General features: G+C 34.1%; 2 long non-coding RNA genes across 2 annotated transcripts; both read left to right on the forward strand.

Annotated features, from left to right (window-relative positions):
• Window positions 1-9,340: 9,340 nt before the first annotated feature.
• Window positions 9,341-11,742, forward strand: LOC143079312 (uncharacterized). Its single transcript, XR_012979378.1, has 3 exons — window positions 9,341-9,864; window positions 10,605-10,673; window positions 11,437-11,742. It is a non-coding gene; the product is annotated as an uncharacterized LOC143079312 (long non-coding RNA).
• Window positions 11,743-13,644: 1,902 nt separating this feature from the next.
• On the forward strand, window positions 13,645-16,047 carry LOC143079313 (uncharacterized). The gene is made up of 3 exons (XR_012979379.1): window positions 13,645-14,169; window positions 14,910-14,978; window positions 15,742-16,047. It is a non-coding gene; the product is annotated as an uncharacterized LOC143079313 (long non-coding RNA).
• The last annotated feature ends 422 nt before the right edge of the window (window positions 16,048-16,469 follow it).

Genomic DNA, 16,469 nt, shown 5'->3' on the forward strand with positions numbered 1-16,469 from the left:
ATTTACTCTGACGCCTTTTCTTTTGGTCAAGGTATCATTATTGTTACAGGATAAATCATCTGACTGTGATAGATTGACTCTGACACCATGTCTATAGGTCACAGTATCATTATTATTACGGGATAAATCAACTGACAGTGATAGATTGACTCTGACACCACGTCTATAGGTCACAGTATCCTTATTGTTACAGGATAAATCATCTGACTGTGATAGATTGACTATGGCACGATGTCTATAGGCCACAGTATCCTTATTGTTACAGGATAAATCATCTGACTGTGATAGATTGATTCTGACACTATGTCTATAGGTCACAGTATCATTATTGTTACAGGATAAATCATCTGACTGTGATAGATTGACTCTGACACTATGTATATTAGCCAAACTACCATTATTGGTACAAGATAAATCATCTGAATGTGATAGATTTACTTTGACACCATTTCTATTGGTCAAAGTATCATTATTGTTACAGGATAAATAATCTGACGGTGATAGATTGATTCTGACACCATGTCTATATGTCACAGTATCATTATTGTTACGGGATAAATCATCTGACTGTGATAGATTGACTCTTACTCCATGTTTATAGGTCACAGTATCATTATTAATACGGGATAAATCATCTGACTGTGATAAATTGACTGTGACACTATGTCTATAGGCGACAGTAGCATTATTGCTACAGAATAAATCACCAGACTGTGATAGATGGTTTCTGACACTATGTCTATAGGTCAAAGTATCTTATTGTTACAAGATAAATCATCTGACTGTTATAGATTGACTCTGACACTATGTCTATAGGTCACAGTATCCTTATTGTTACAGGGTAAATCATCTGACTGTGATAAATTGATTCTGATACTATGTCTTTAGGTCACAGTATCATTATTAATACAGGAAAAATCATTTGACTGTATTAGATTGACTCTGACAGTATGTCTATAGGTCACAGTATCATTATTGCTACAGGATAAATCATCTGACTGTGATAGATTGACTCTGACACTATGTATATTGGCCAAAGTACCATTATTGGTACAAGATAAATCATCTGACTGTGATAGATTTACTCTGCCACCATTTTTATTGGTCAAGATATCATTATTGTTACAGGATAAATCATCGGACTGTGATAGATGGTTTCTGACACTATGTCTATAGGTCACAGTATCCTTATTGTTACAGGGTAAATCATCTGACTGTGATAATTTGATTCTGATACTATGTCTATAGGTCACAGTATCATTATTATTACGGGATAAATCAACTGACAGTGATAGATTGACTCTGACACCACGTCTATAGGTCACAGTACCATTTTGTTACAGGATAAATCATCTGACTGTGATAGATTGACTATGGCACGATGTCTATAGGCCACAGTACCATTTTTGTTACAGGATAAATCATCTGACTGTTATAGATTGACTCTGACACTATGTCTATAGGTCACAGTATCCTTATTGTTACAGGATAAATCATCTGACTGTGATAGATTGATTCTGACACTATGTCTATAGGTCACAGTATCCTTATTGTTACAGGATAAATCATCTGACTGTGATAGATTGATTCTGACACTATGTCTATAGGTCACAGTATCATTATTGTTACAGGATAAATCATCTGACTGTGATAGATTGATTCTGACACTATGTATATTGGCCAAACTACCATTATTGGTACAAGATAAATCATCTGAATGTGATAGATTTACTTTGACTCCATTTCTATTGGTCAAAGTATCATTATTGTTACAGGATAAATAATCTGACGGTGATAGATTGATTCTGACACCATGTCTATATGTCACAGTATCATTATTGTTACGGGATAAATCATCTGACTGTGATAGATTGACTCTTACTCCATGTTTATAGGTCACAGTATCATTATTAATACGGGATAAATCATCTGACTGTGATAAATTGACTGTGACACTATGTCTATAGGCGACAGTAGCATTATTGCTACAGGATAAATCACTAGACTGTGATAGATGGTTTCTGACACTATGTCTATAGGTCAAAGTATCTTATTGTTACAAGATAAACCATCTGACTGTTATAGATTGACTCTGACACTATGTCTATAGGTCACAGTATCCTTATTGTTACAGGGTAAATCATCTGACTGTGATAAATTGATTCTGATACTATGTCTTTAGGTCACAGTATCATTATTAATACAGGATAAATCATTTGACTGTATTAGAATGACTCTGACAGTATGTCTATAGGTCACAGTATCATTATTGCTACAGGATAAATCATCTGGCTGTGATAGATTGACTCTGACACTATGTATATTGGCCAAAGTACCATTATTGGTACAAGATAAATCATCTGACTGTGATAGATTTACTCTGCCACCATTTTTATTGGTCAAGGTATCATTATTGTTACAGGATAAATCATCGGACTCTGATAGATTGATTCTGACACTATGTCTATAGGTCACAGTATCATTATTGTTACAGGATAAATCATCTGACTGTGATGGATTGTCTGTGACATCATGTCTATAGGTAACAGTATCATTATTGTTACAGGATAAATCATATGATTGTGATAGATTGACTCTGACGCCATGTATATAGGTCACAGTATCATTATTGTTACAGGATATATCATCTGACTGTGATAGATTGACTCTGACACTATGTCTATTGGCCACAATACCACTAGTGGTAGAGGATAAATCATCTGACTGTGATATATTTACTCTGACGCCTTTTCTTTTGGTCAAGGTATCATTATTGTTACAGGATAAATCATCTGACTGTGATAGATTGACTCTGACACCATGTTTATAGGTCACAGGATCATTATTGTTACAGGATATATCATCTGACTGTGATATATTGACTCTGACACTATGTCTATTGGCCACAGTACCACTAGTGGTACAGGATAAATCATCTGACTGTGATAGATTTACTCTGACGCCATTTCTTTTGGTTAAGGTATCATTATTGTTACAGGATAAATCATCTGACAGTGATAGATTGACTCTGACACCATGTATATAGGTCACAGTATCATTATTGTTATAGGATAAATCATCGGACTGTGATAGATTGACTCTGACACTATGTCTATAGGTCACAGTATCATTATTGTTACAAGATAAATCATCTGACTGTGATAGATTGATTCTGACACTATGTCTATAGGTCACAGTATCAATATTGTTACAGGATAAATCATCTGACTGTAATATATTGACTCTGACATCATGTCTATAGGTAACAGAATCATTATTGTTACAGGATAAATCATCTGACTGTGATGGATTGACTCTGACACTATGTCTATTGGCCACAGTATCACTAGTGGTACAGGATAAATCATCTGACTGTGACAGATTTACTCTGACGCCATTTCTATTGGTCAAGGTATCATTATTGTTACAGGATAAATCATCTGACTGTTATAGATTGACTCTGACACCATGTCTATAGGTCACAGTATTGTTATTGTTACGGGATAAATAATGTGACTGTGATAGATTGACTCTGACACCATGTCTATAGGTCACAGTATCATTATTATTACGGGATAAATCAACTGACAGTGATAGATTGACTCTGACACCACGTCTATAGGTCACAGTACCATTTTGTTACAGGATAAATCATCTGACTGTGATAGATTGACTATGGCACGATGTCTATAGGCCACAGTACCATTTTTGTTACAGGATAAATCATCTGACTGTTATAGATTGACTCTGACACTATGTCTATAGGTCACAGTATCCTTATTGTTACAGGATAAATCATCTGACTGTGATAGATTGATTCTGACACTATGTCTATAGGTCACAGTATCCTTATTGTTACAGGATAAATCATCTGACTGTGATAGATTGATTCTGACACTATGTCTATAGGTCACAGTATCATTATTGTTACAGGATAAATCATCTGACTGTGATAGATTGACTCTGACACTATGTATATTGGCCAAACTACCATTATTGGTACAAGATAAATCATCTGAATGTGATAGATTTACTTTGACTCCATTTCTATTGGTCAAAGTATCATTATTGTTACAGGATAAATAATCTGACGGTGATAGATTGATTCTGACACCATGTCTATATGTCACAGTATCATTATTGTTATAGGATAAATCATCGGACTGTGATAGATTGACTCTGACACTATGTCTATAGGTCACAGTATCATTATTGTTACAAGATAAATCATCTGACTGTGATAGATTGATTCTGACACTATGTCTATAGGTCACAGTATCAATATTGTTACAGGATAAATCATCTGACTGTAATATATTGACTCTGACATCATGTCTATAGGTAACAGAATCATTATTGTTACAGGATAAATCATCTGACTGTGATGGATTGACTCTGACACTATGTCTATTGGCCACAGTATCACTAGTGGTACAGGATAAATCATCTGACTGTGACAGATTTACTCTGACGCCATTTCTATTGGTCAAGGTATCATTATTGTTACAGGATAAATCATCTGACTGTTATAGATTGACTCTGACACCATGTCTATAGGTCACAGTATTGTTATTGTTACGGGATAAATCATCTGACTGTGATAGATTGACTCTGACACCATGTCTATAGGTCACAGTATCATTATTATTACGGGATAAATCAACTGACAGTGATAGATTGACTCTGACACCACGTCTATAGGTCACAGTACCATTTTGTTACAGGATAAATCATCTGACTGTGATAGATTGACTATGGCACGATGTCTATAGGCCACAGTACCATTTTTGTTACAGGATAAATCATCTGACTGTTATAGATTGACTCTGACACTATGTCTATAGGTCACAGTATCCTTATTGTTACAGGATAAATCATCTGACTGTGATAAATTGATTCTGACACTATGTCTATAGGTCACAGTATCCTTATTGTTACAGGATAAATCATCTGACTGTGATAGATTGATTCTGACATTATGTCTATAGGTCACAGTATCATTATTGTTACAGGATAAATCATCTGACTGTGATAGATTGACTCTGACACTATGTATATTGGCCAAACTACCATTATTGGTACAAGATAAATCATCTGAATGTGATAGATTTACTTTGACTCCATTTCTATTGGTCAAAGTATCATTATTGTTACAGGATAAATAATCTGACGGTGATAGATTGATTCTGACACCATGTCTATATGTCACAGTATCATTATTGTTACGGGATAAATCATCTGACTGTGATAGATTGACTCTTACTCCATGTTTATAGGTCACAGTATCATTATTAATACGGGATAAATCATCTGACTGTGATAAATTGACTGTGACACTATGTCTATAGGCGACAGTAGCATTATTGCTACAGGATAAATCACCAGACTGTGATAGATGGTTTCTGACACTATGTCTATAGGTCAAAGTATCTTATTGTTACAAGATAAATCATCTGACTGTTATAGATTGACTCTGACACTATGTCTATAGGTCACAGTATCCTTATTGTTACAGGGTAAATCATCTGACTGTGATAAATTGATTCTGATACTATGTCTTTAGGTCACAGTATCATTATTAATACAGGATAAATCATTTGACTGTATTAGATTGACTCTGACAGTATGTCTATAGGTCACAGTATCATTATTGCTACAGGATAAATCATCTGACTGTGATAGATTGACTCTGACACTATGTATATTGGCCAAAGTACCATTATTGGTACAAGATAAATCATCTGACTGTGATAGATTTACTCTGCCACCATTTTTATTGGTCAAGGTATCATTATTGTTACAGGATAAATCATCGGACTCTGATAGATTGATTCTGACACTATGTCTATAGGTCACAGTATCATTATTGTTACAGGATAAATCATCTGACTGTGATGGATTGTCTCTGACATCATGTCTATAGGTGACAGTATCATTATTGTTACAGGATAAATCATATGATTGTGATAGATTGACTCTGACGCCATGTCTATAGGTCACAGTATCATTATTGTTACAGGACATATCATCTGACTGTGATAGATTGACTCTGACACTATGTCTATTGGCCACAATACCACTAGTGGTACAGGATAAATCATCTGACTGTGATATATTTACTCTGACGCCTTTTCTTTTGGTCAAGGTATCATTATTGTTACAGGATAAATCATCTGACTGTGATAGATTGACTCTGACACCATGTTTATAGGTCACAGGATCATTATTGTTACAGGATATATCATCTGACTGTGATATATTGACTCTGACACTATGTCTATTGGCCACAGTACCACTAGTGGTACAGGATAAATCATCTGACTGTGATAGATTTACTCTGACGCCATTTCTTTTGGTTAAGGTATCATTATTGTTACAGGATAAATCATCTGACTGTGATAGATTGACTCTGACACCATGTATATAGGTCACAGTATCATTATTGTTATAGGATAAATCATCGGACTGTGATAGATTGACTCTGACACTATGTCTATAGGTCACAGTATCATTATTGTTACAAGATAAATCATCTGACTGTGATAGATTGATTCTGACACTATGTCTATAGGTCACAGTATCATTATTGTTACAGGATAAATCATCTGACTGTAATATATTGACTCTGACATCATGTCTATAGGTAACAGAATCATTATTGTTACAGGATAAATCATCTGACTGTGAAGGATTGACTCTGACACTATGTCTATTGGCCACAGTATCACTAGTGGTACAGGATAAATCATCTGACTGTGACAGATTTACTCTGAGGCCATTTCTATTGGTCAAGGTATCATTATTGTTACAGGATAAATCATCTGACTGTGTCAGACTCTGACACCATGTCTATAGGTCACAGTATTGTTATTGTTACGGGATAAATAATGTGACTGTGATAGATTGACTCTGACACCATGTCTATAGGTCACAGTATCATTATTATTACGGGATAAATCAACTGACAGTGATAGATTGACTCTGACACCACGTCTATAGGTCACAGTACCATTTTGTTACAGGATAAATCATCTGACTGTGATAGATTGACTATGGCACGATGTCTATAGGCCACAGTACCATTTTTGTTACAGGATAAATCATCTGACTGTTATAGATTGACTCTGACACTATGTCTATAGGTCACAGTATCCTTATTGTTACAGGATAAATCATCTGACTGTGATAGATTGATTCTGACACTATGTCTATAGGTCACAGTATCCTTATTGTTACAGGATAAATCATCTGACTGTGATAGATTGATTCTGACACTATGTCTATAGGTCACAGTATCATTATTGTTACAGGATAAATCATCTGACTGTGATAGATTGACTCTGACACTATGTATATTGGCCAAACTACCATTATTGGTACAAGATAAATCATCTGAATGTGATAGATTTACTTTGACACCATTTCTATTGGTCAAAGTATCATTATTGTTACAGGATAAATAATCTGACGGTGATAGATTGATTCTGACACCATGTCTATATGTCACAGTATCATTATTGTTACGGGATAAATCATCTGACTGTGATAGATTGACTCTTACTCCATGTTTATAGGTCACAGTATCATTATTAATACGGGATAAATCATCTGACTGTGATAAATTGACTGTGACACTATGTCTATAGGCGACAGTAGCATTATTGCTACAGGATAAATCACCAGACTGTGATAGATGGTTTCTGACACTATGTCTATAGGTCAAAGTATCTTATTGTTACAAGATAAATCATCTGACTGTTATAGATTGACTCTGACACTATGTCTATAGGTCACAGTATCCTTATTGTTACAGGGTAAATCATCTGACTGTGATAAATTGATTCTGATACTATGTCTTTAGGTCACAGTATCATTATTAATACAGGATAAATCATTTGACTGTATTAGATTGACTCTGACAGTATGTCTATAGGTCACAGTATCATTATTGCTACAGGATAAATCATCTGACTGTGATAGATTGACTCTGACACTATGTATATTGGCCAAAGTACCATTATTGGTACAAGATAAATCATCTGACTGTGATAGATTTACTCTGCCACCATTTTTATTGGTCAAGGTATCATTATTGTTACAGGATAAATCATCGGACTCTGATAGATTGATTCTGACACTATGTCTATAGGTCACAGTATCATTATTGTTACAGGATAAATCATCTGACTGTGATGGATTGTCTCTGACATCATGTCTATAGGTGACAGTATCATTATTGTTACAGGATAAATCATATGATTGTGATAGATTGACTCTGACGCCATGTCTATAGGTCACTGTATCATTATTGTTACAGGATATATCATCTGACTGTGATAGATTGACTCTGACACTATGTCTATTGGCCACAATACCACTAGTGGTACAGGATAAATCATCTGACTGTGATATATTTACTCTGACGCCTTTTCTTTTGGTCAAGGTATCATTATTGTTACAGGATAAATCATCTGACTGTGATAGATTGACTCTGACACCATGTCTATAGGTCACAGTATCATTATTATTACGGGATAAATCAACTGACAGTGATAGATTGACTCTGACACCACGTCTATAGGTCACAGTACCATTTTGTTACAGGATAAATCATCTGACTGTGATAGATTGACTATGGCACGATGTCTATAGGCCACAGTACCATTTTTGTTACAGGATAAATCATCTGACTGTTATAGATTGACTCTGACACTATGTCTATAGGTCACAGTATCCTTATTGTTACAGGATAAATCATCTGACTGTGATAGATTGATTCTGACACTATGTCTATAGGTCACAGTATCCTTATTGTTACAGGATAAATCATCTGACTGTGATAGATTGATTCTGACACTATGTCTATAGGTCACAGTATCATTATTGTTACAGGATAAATAATCTGACGGTGATAGATTGATTCTGACACCATGTCTATATGTCACAGTATCATTATTGTTACGGGATAAATCATCTGACTGTGATAGATTGACTCTTACTCCATGTTTATAAGTCACAGTATCATTATTAATACGGGATAAATCATCTGACTGTGATAAATTGACCGTGACACTATGTCTATAGGCGACAGTAGCATTATTGCTACAGAATAAATCACCAGACTGTGATAGATGGTTTCTGACACTATGTCTATAGGTCAAAGTATCTTATTGTTACAAGATAAATCATCTGACTGTTATAGATTGACTCTGACACTATGTCTATAGGTCACAGTATCCTTATTGTTACAGGGTAAATCATCTGACTGTGATAAATTGATTCTGATACTATGTCTTTAGGTCACAGTATCATTATTAATACAGGATAAATCATTTGGGACAATACCCCTAATGCGCCTTGAAATGAGGAACACAAAAGTCACGTGTAAACAAAAAATCTCTGTGTAGTGATATTTGACACATTTCTATGATAAACAAATGACTGAGCTGAACCATTAGTGTTAATTTAGAAAGTAGGGGAACACAGAATAAATGTGTAAAAACCATGGAGCTATTAAATGTGTTCAAAGTATTAAAATTTCAAAGAACTTATTGTGTTAAAAATGGGATTTTTTACCATGAGGAGCCACATCGCAAAAGGATTCTCGGGGTTTGCTAAATTACGGAAAAATGAATCACACTTCGTACCCCGAAAATTTAACCACATATGTAAAAATGTCTCAGCTTCGAAACAAGCCATCATACATATACAAGTTTACGATATGGGCTGAGCAACAGAAGAAAACGTTACCATTACGGCCTATGGAGAAACAATTGCGCATATTGCCCCATCTTCTAAGACAAGATCCAGAGATATCTTAAGATAATTTCACCTTGTACACCACAGAAAATTGTGAAAATGATGGTTAGTAGTTTTTTATTTATAACTAGTTATCATAAATGATTTAAGATAAATATTATTGATAAAGAACAGCAAAAATTCAATGAATTTTTCGCTTTTAAAATCGTTACTGGCACGGGGCTGAACACTTTTTTTAGGCACAATCATAACTTTGTTTACCCCGAGAGATCCGAAAGGAATTGTTTATTCAATTGAAAAAGGCAGGAAAACTTACATGTAATATGAATTAATTGTAAGTAAACATGACACAATATAGTCTTTGTTATGTAATTATCACTCTGGTCTGCAGGAATAGCTGATAATCAAGGGAGATAACACACTTCACACGAGTAAAGTGAGATACATCATCACATGCTTTTATACAATGATTTGACCCTGGTCAGTAGATATCATATGCAAATAAACAGAAAAAGACCTTGTACATGTATTAAGAAAATCATGTATTACTATTGTTAATGCACACGAGCAAACACAAGATATTGTCATTTCTCAGTGAAAAAGGGGGAGGGCCAATCCTCTTGAAAACAACATTGCTATTCAACTACATGTATTAAGCTAGTTAGCTACTACCCATTGCTTCTAATATAAACAGTTTAAATGAAGGTGGCTAAGCCACAAGGGAGAGGCATTTTTCTTTCTTTGTGATAAAACTTTCAAGAATTAGATTTTTCTCTCTCGATAATACTTATGTACTTAAATTAAATGATAACACAGCCTGAGTAAAAAAATTTGTCTTATTTCAGTTCCAGACATATCATTACTATTAAACATGAGATGGCAAACAAAAGGTTTTAAAAAGTCCTGAATAACTGGTAAGCATTTTGATTTATTAGGTAAGCTCTAAATTATTTATTTATGGTATTTGTGCAAATGAAATTACAGTTGGTATGTTATAAATATGCTTATATGAAAACTGTTGCTATGGTCTTGCTATTAAATGAAAAGGCTTGGTTACTGATCTTTTCGACTCAACATTTCGAGTTAAATCTTGCGGCAACTGATTCTCATGTAACACTGCAAACTCTATTTAGCACTATTTTGATCTGTCGTTATTTAATGACGCCATAATACGTGTGATGTCACAATGTTTCCTATAATACCTCATGTGGATTTCTCACTGAGAAAGGATTTTCACTAAAATACATGTAGAAAGCCTTTTTTTCTCAAATAGAATTATGTGAATGGACAAGTTTTGAAAATTTGCACTTCATTGCACTCTAATTACATAATAAGAATGACTTTCCCAGTAGTTTTGAGGGGTTTTCATAGTATTATATACCAGATGTCTACTGGTAAGAATAGTTATTTTGGTGGGTTTTTTTTTATGAAATCTACATTTTTGCATAATTTCTCTGTCAAAATGCACTTTAAGACACAGGAAAATGTTATGGAATGCTTTAACAGGGTCTGTATATTGTAATTTAAGGTTATCATCAGAAGTTTTGTCCTTGTTTTGACTAGTAAAGGTATACTGGAAGAAATTAATTATACATACACGTTGTATTAAAAATAAATGAATATAGCGATAAAAGTGTCATTGCCATATAGTGCTGAAACGACTTTATTTTTTTTCAGAAATGGACAAAAATACACAGATTTATTCAGAATGTCATACCGATGAAGATCACCTAAAAATATTTGGAAAAATCAGAACTATGGATTTCAATATGGGACAATACCCCTAATGCGCCTTGAAATGAGGAACACAAAAGTCACGTGTAAACAAAAAATCTCTGTGTAGTGATATTTGACACATTTCTATGATAAACAAATGACTGAGCTGAACCATTAGTGTTAATTTAGAAAGTAGGGGAACACAGAATAAATGTGTAAAAACCATGGAGCTATTAAATGTGTTCAAAGTATTAAAATTTCAAAGAACTTATTGTGTTAAAAATGGGATTTTTTACCATGAGGAGCCACATCGCAAAAGGATTCTCGGGGTTTGCTAAATTACGGAAAAATGAATCACACTTCGTACCCCGAAAATTTAACCACATATGTAAAAATGTCTCAGCTTCGAAACAAGCCATCATACATATACAAGTTTACGATATGGGCTGAGCAACAGAAGAAAACGTTACCATTACGGCCTATGGAGAAACAATTGCGCATATTGCCCCATTTGACTGTATTAGATTGACTCTGACAGTATGTCTATAGGTGACAGTATCATTATTGCTACAGGATAAATCATCTGACTGTGATAGATTGACTCTGACACTATGTATATTGGCCAAAGTACCATTATTGGTACAAGATAAATCATCTGACTGTGATAGATTTACTCTGCCACCATTTTTATTGGTCAAGGTATCATTATTGTTACAGGATAAATCATCGGACTGTGATAGATGGTTTCTGACACTATGTCTATAGGTTAAAGTATCTTATTGTTACAAGATAAATCATCTGACTGTGATAGATTGACTCTGACACTATGTCTATAGGTCACAGTATCCTTATTGTTACAGGGTAAATCATCTGACTGTGATAAATGGATTCTGATACTATGTCTATAGGTCACAGTATCATTATTATTACGGGATAAATCAACTGACAGTGATAGATTGACTCTGACACCACGTCTATAGGTCACAGTACCATTTTGTTACAGGATAAATCATCTGACTGTGATAGATTGACTATGGCACGATGTCTATAGGCCACAGTACCATTTTTGTTACAGGATAAATCATCTGACTGTTATAGATTGACTCTGACACTATGTCTATAGGTCACAGTATCCTTATTGTTACAGGATAAATCATCTGACTGTGATAGATTGATTCTGACACTATGTCTATAGGTCACATTATCCTTATTGTTACAGGATAAATCATCTGACTGTGATAGATTGATTCTGACACTATGTCTATAGGTCACAGTATCATTATTGTTACAGGATAAATCATCTGACTGTGATAGATTGACTCTGACACCATGTCTATAGGTCACAGTATCATTATTATTACGGGATAAATCAACTGACAGTGATAGATTGACTCTGACACCACGTCTATAGGTCACAGTACCATTTTGTTACAGGATAAATCATCTGACTGTGATAGATTGACTATGGCACGATGTCTATAGGCCACAGTACCATTTTTGTTACAGGATAAATCATCTGACTGTTATAGATTGACTCTGACACTATGTCTATAGGTCACAGTATCCTTATTGTTACAGGATAAATCATCTGACTGTGATAGATTGATTCTGACACTATGTCTATAGGTCACAGTATCCTTATTGTTACAGGATAAATCATCTGACTGTGATAGATTGATTCTGACACTATGTCTATAGGTCACAGTATCATTATTGTTACAGGATAAATAATCTGACGGTGATAGATTGATTCTGACACCATGTCTATATGTCACAGTATCATTATTGTTACGGGATAAATCATCTGACTGTGATAGATTGACTCTTACTCCATGTTTATAAGTCACAGTATCATTATTAATACGGGATAAATCATCTGACTGTGATAAATTGACCGTGACACTATGTCTATAGGCGACAGTAGCATTATTGCTACAGAATAAATCACCAGACTGTGATAGATGGTTTCTGACACTATGTCTATAGGTCAAAGTATCTTATTGTTACAAGATAAATCATCTGACTGTTATAGATTGACTCTGACACTATGTCTATAGGTCACAGTATCCTTATTGTTACAGGGTAAATCATCTGACTGTGATAAATTGATTCTGATACTATGTCTTTAGGTCACAGTATCATTATTAATACAGGATAAATCATTTGGGACAATACCCCTAATGCGCCTTGAAATGAGGAACACAAAAGTCACGTGTAAACAAAAAATCTCTGTGTAGTGATATTTGACACATTTCTATGATAAACAAATGACTGAGCTGAACCATTAGTGTTAATTTAGAAAGTAGGGGAACACAGAATAAATGTGTAAAAACCATGGAGCTATTAAATGTGTTCAAAGTATTAAAATTTCAAAGAACTTATTGTGTTAAAAATGGGATTTTTTACCATGAGGAGCCACATCGCAAAAGGATTCTCGGGGTTTGCTAAATTACGGAAAAATGAATCACACTTCGTACCCCGAAAATTTAACCACATATGTAAAAATGTCTCAGCTTCGAAACAAGCCATCATACATATACAAGTTTACGATATGGGCTGAGCAACAGAAGAAAACGTTACCATTACGGCCTATGGAGAAACAATTGCGCATATTGCCCCATCTTCTAAGACAAGATCCAGAGATATCTTAAGATAATTTCACCTTGTACACCACAGAAAATTGTGAAAATGATGGTTAGTAGTTTTTTATTTATAACTAGTTATCATAAATGATTTAAGATAAATATTATTGATAAAGAACAGCAAAAATTCAATGAATTTTTCGCTTTTAAAATCGTTACTGGCACGGGGCTGAACACTTTTTTTAGGCACAATCATAACTTTGTTTACCCCGAGAGATCCGAAAGGAATTGTTTATTCAATTGAAAAAGGCAGGAAAACTTACATGTAATATGAATTAATTGTAAGTAAACATGACACAATATAGTCTTTGTTATGTAATTATCACTCTGGTCTGCAGGAATAGCTGATAATCAAGGGAGATAACACACTTCACACGAGTAAAGTGAGATACATCATCACATGCTTTTATACAATGATTTGACCCTGGTCAGTAGATATCATATGCAAATAAACAGAAAAAGACCTTGTACATGTATTAAGAAAATCATGTATTACTATTGTTAATGCACACGAGCAAACACAAGATATTGTCATTTCTCAGTGAAAAAGGGGGAGGGCCAATCCTCTTGAAAACAACATTGCTATTCAACTACATGTATTAAGCTAGTTAGCTACTACCCATTGCTTCTAATATAAACAGTTTAAATGAAGGTGGCTAAGCCACAAGGGAGAGGCATTTTTCTTTCTTTGTGATAAAACTTTCAAGAATTAGATTTTTCTCTCTCGATAATACTTATGTACTTAAATTAAATGATAACACAGCCTGAGTAAAAAAATTTGTCTTATTTCAGTTCCAGACATATCATTACTATTAAACATGAGATGGCAAACAAAAGGTTTTAAAAAGTCCTGAATAACTGGTAAGCATTTTGATTTATTAGGTAAGCTCTAAATTATTTATTTATGGTATTTGTGCAAATGAAATTACAGTTGGTATGTTATAAATATGCTTATATGAAAACTGTTGCTATGGTCTTGCTATTAAATGAAAAGGCTTGGTTACTGATCTTTTCGACTCAACATTTCGAGTTAAATCTTGCGGCAACTGATTCTCATGTAACACTGCAAACTCTATTTAGCACTATTTTGATCTGTCGTTATTTAATGACGCCATAATACGTGTGATGTCACAATGTTTCCTATAATACCTCATGTGGATTTCTCACTGAGAAAGGATTTTCACTAAAATACATGTAGAAAGCCTTTTTTTCTCAAATAGAATTATGTGAATGGACAAGTTTTGAAAATTTGCACTTCATTGCACTCTAATTACATAATAAGAATGACTTTCCCAGTAGTTTTGAGGGGTTTTCATAGTATTATATACCAGATGTCTACTGGTAAGAATAGTTATTTTGGTGGGTTTTTTTTTATGAAATCTACATTTTTGCATAATTTCTCTGTCAAAATGCACTTTAAGACACAGGAAAATGTTATGGAATGCTTTAACAGGGTCTGTATATTGTAATTTAAGGTTATCATCAGAAGTTTTGTCCTTGTTTTGACTAGTAAAGGTATACTGGAAGAAATTAATTATACATACACGTTGTATTAAAAATAAATGAATATAGCGATAAAAGTGTCATTGCCATATAGTGCTGAAACGACTTTATTTTTTTTCAGAAATGGACAAAAATACACAGATTTATTCAGAATGTCATACCGATGAAGATCACCTAAAAATATTTGGAAAAATCAGAACTATGGATTTCAATATGGGACAATACCCCTAATGCGCCTTGAAATGAGGAACACAAAAGTCACGTGTAAACAAAAAATCTCTGTGTAGTGATATTTGACACATTTCTATGATAAACAAATGACTGAGCTGAACCATTAGTGTTAATTTAGAAAGTAGGGGAACACAGAATAAATGTGTAAAAACCATGGAGCTATTAAATGTGTTCAAAGTATTAAAATTTCAAAGAACTTATTGTGTTAAAAATGGGATTTTTTACCATGAGGAGCCACATCGCAAAAGGATTCTCGGGGTTTGCTAAATTACGGAAAAATGAATCACACTTCGTACCCCGAAAATTTAACCACATATGTAAAAATGTCTCAGCTTCGAAACAAGCCATCATACATATACAAGTTTACGATATGGGCTGAGCAACAGAAGAAAACGTTACCATTACGGCCTATGGAGAAACAATTGCGCATATTGCCCCATTTGACTGTATTAGATTGACTCTGACAGTATGTCTATAGGTGACAGTATCATTATTGCTACAGGATAAATCATCTGACTGTGATAGATTGACTCTGACACTATGTATATTGGCCAAAGTACCATTATTGGTACAAGATAAATCATCTGACTGTGATAGATTTACTCTGCCACCATTTTT

Source organism: Mytilus galloprovincialis, chromosome 6 (assembly GCF_965363235.1).
Source record: "Mytilus galloprovincialis chromosome 6, xbMytGall1.hap1.1, whole genome shotgun sequence".
Classification (NCBI taxonomy): Eukaryota; Metazoa; Mollusca; class Bivalvia; order Mytilida; family Mytilidae; genus Mytilus; species Mytilus galloprovincialis.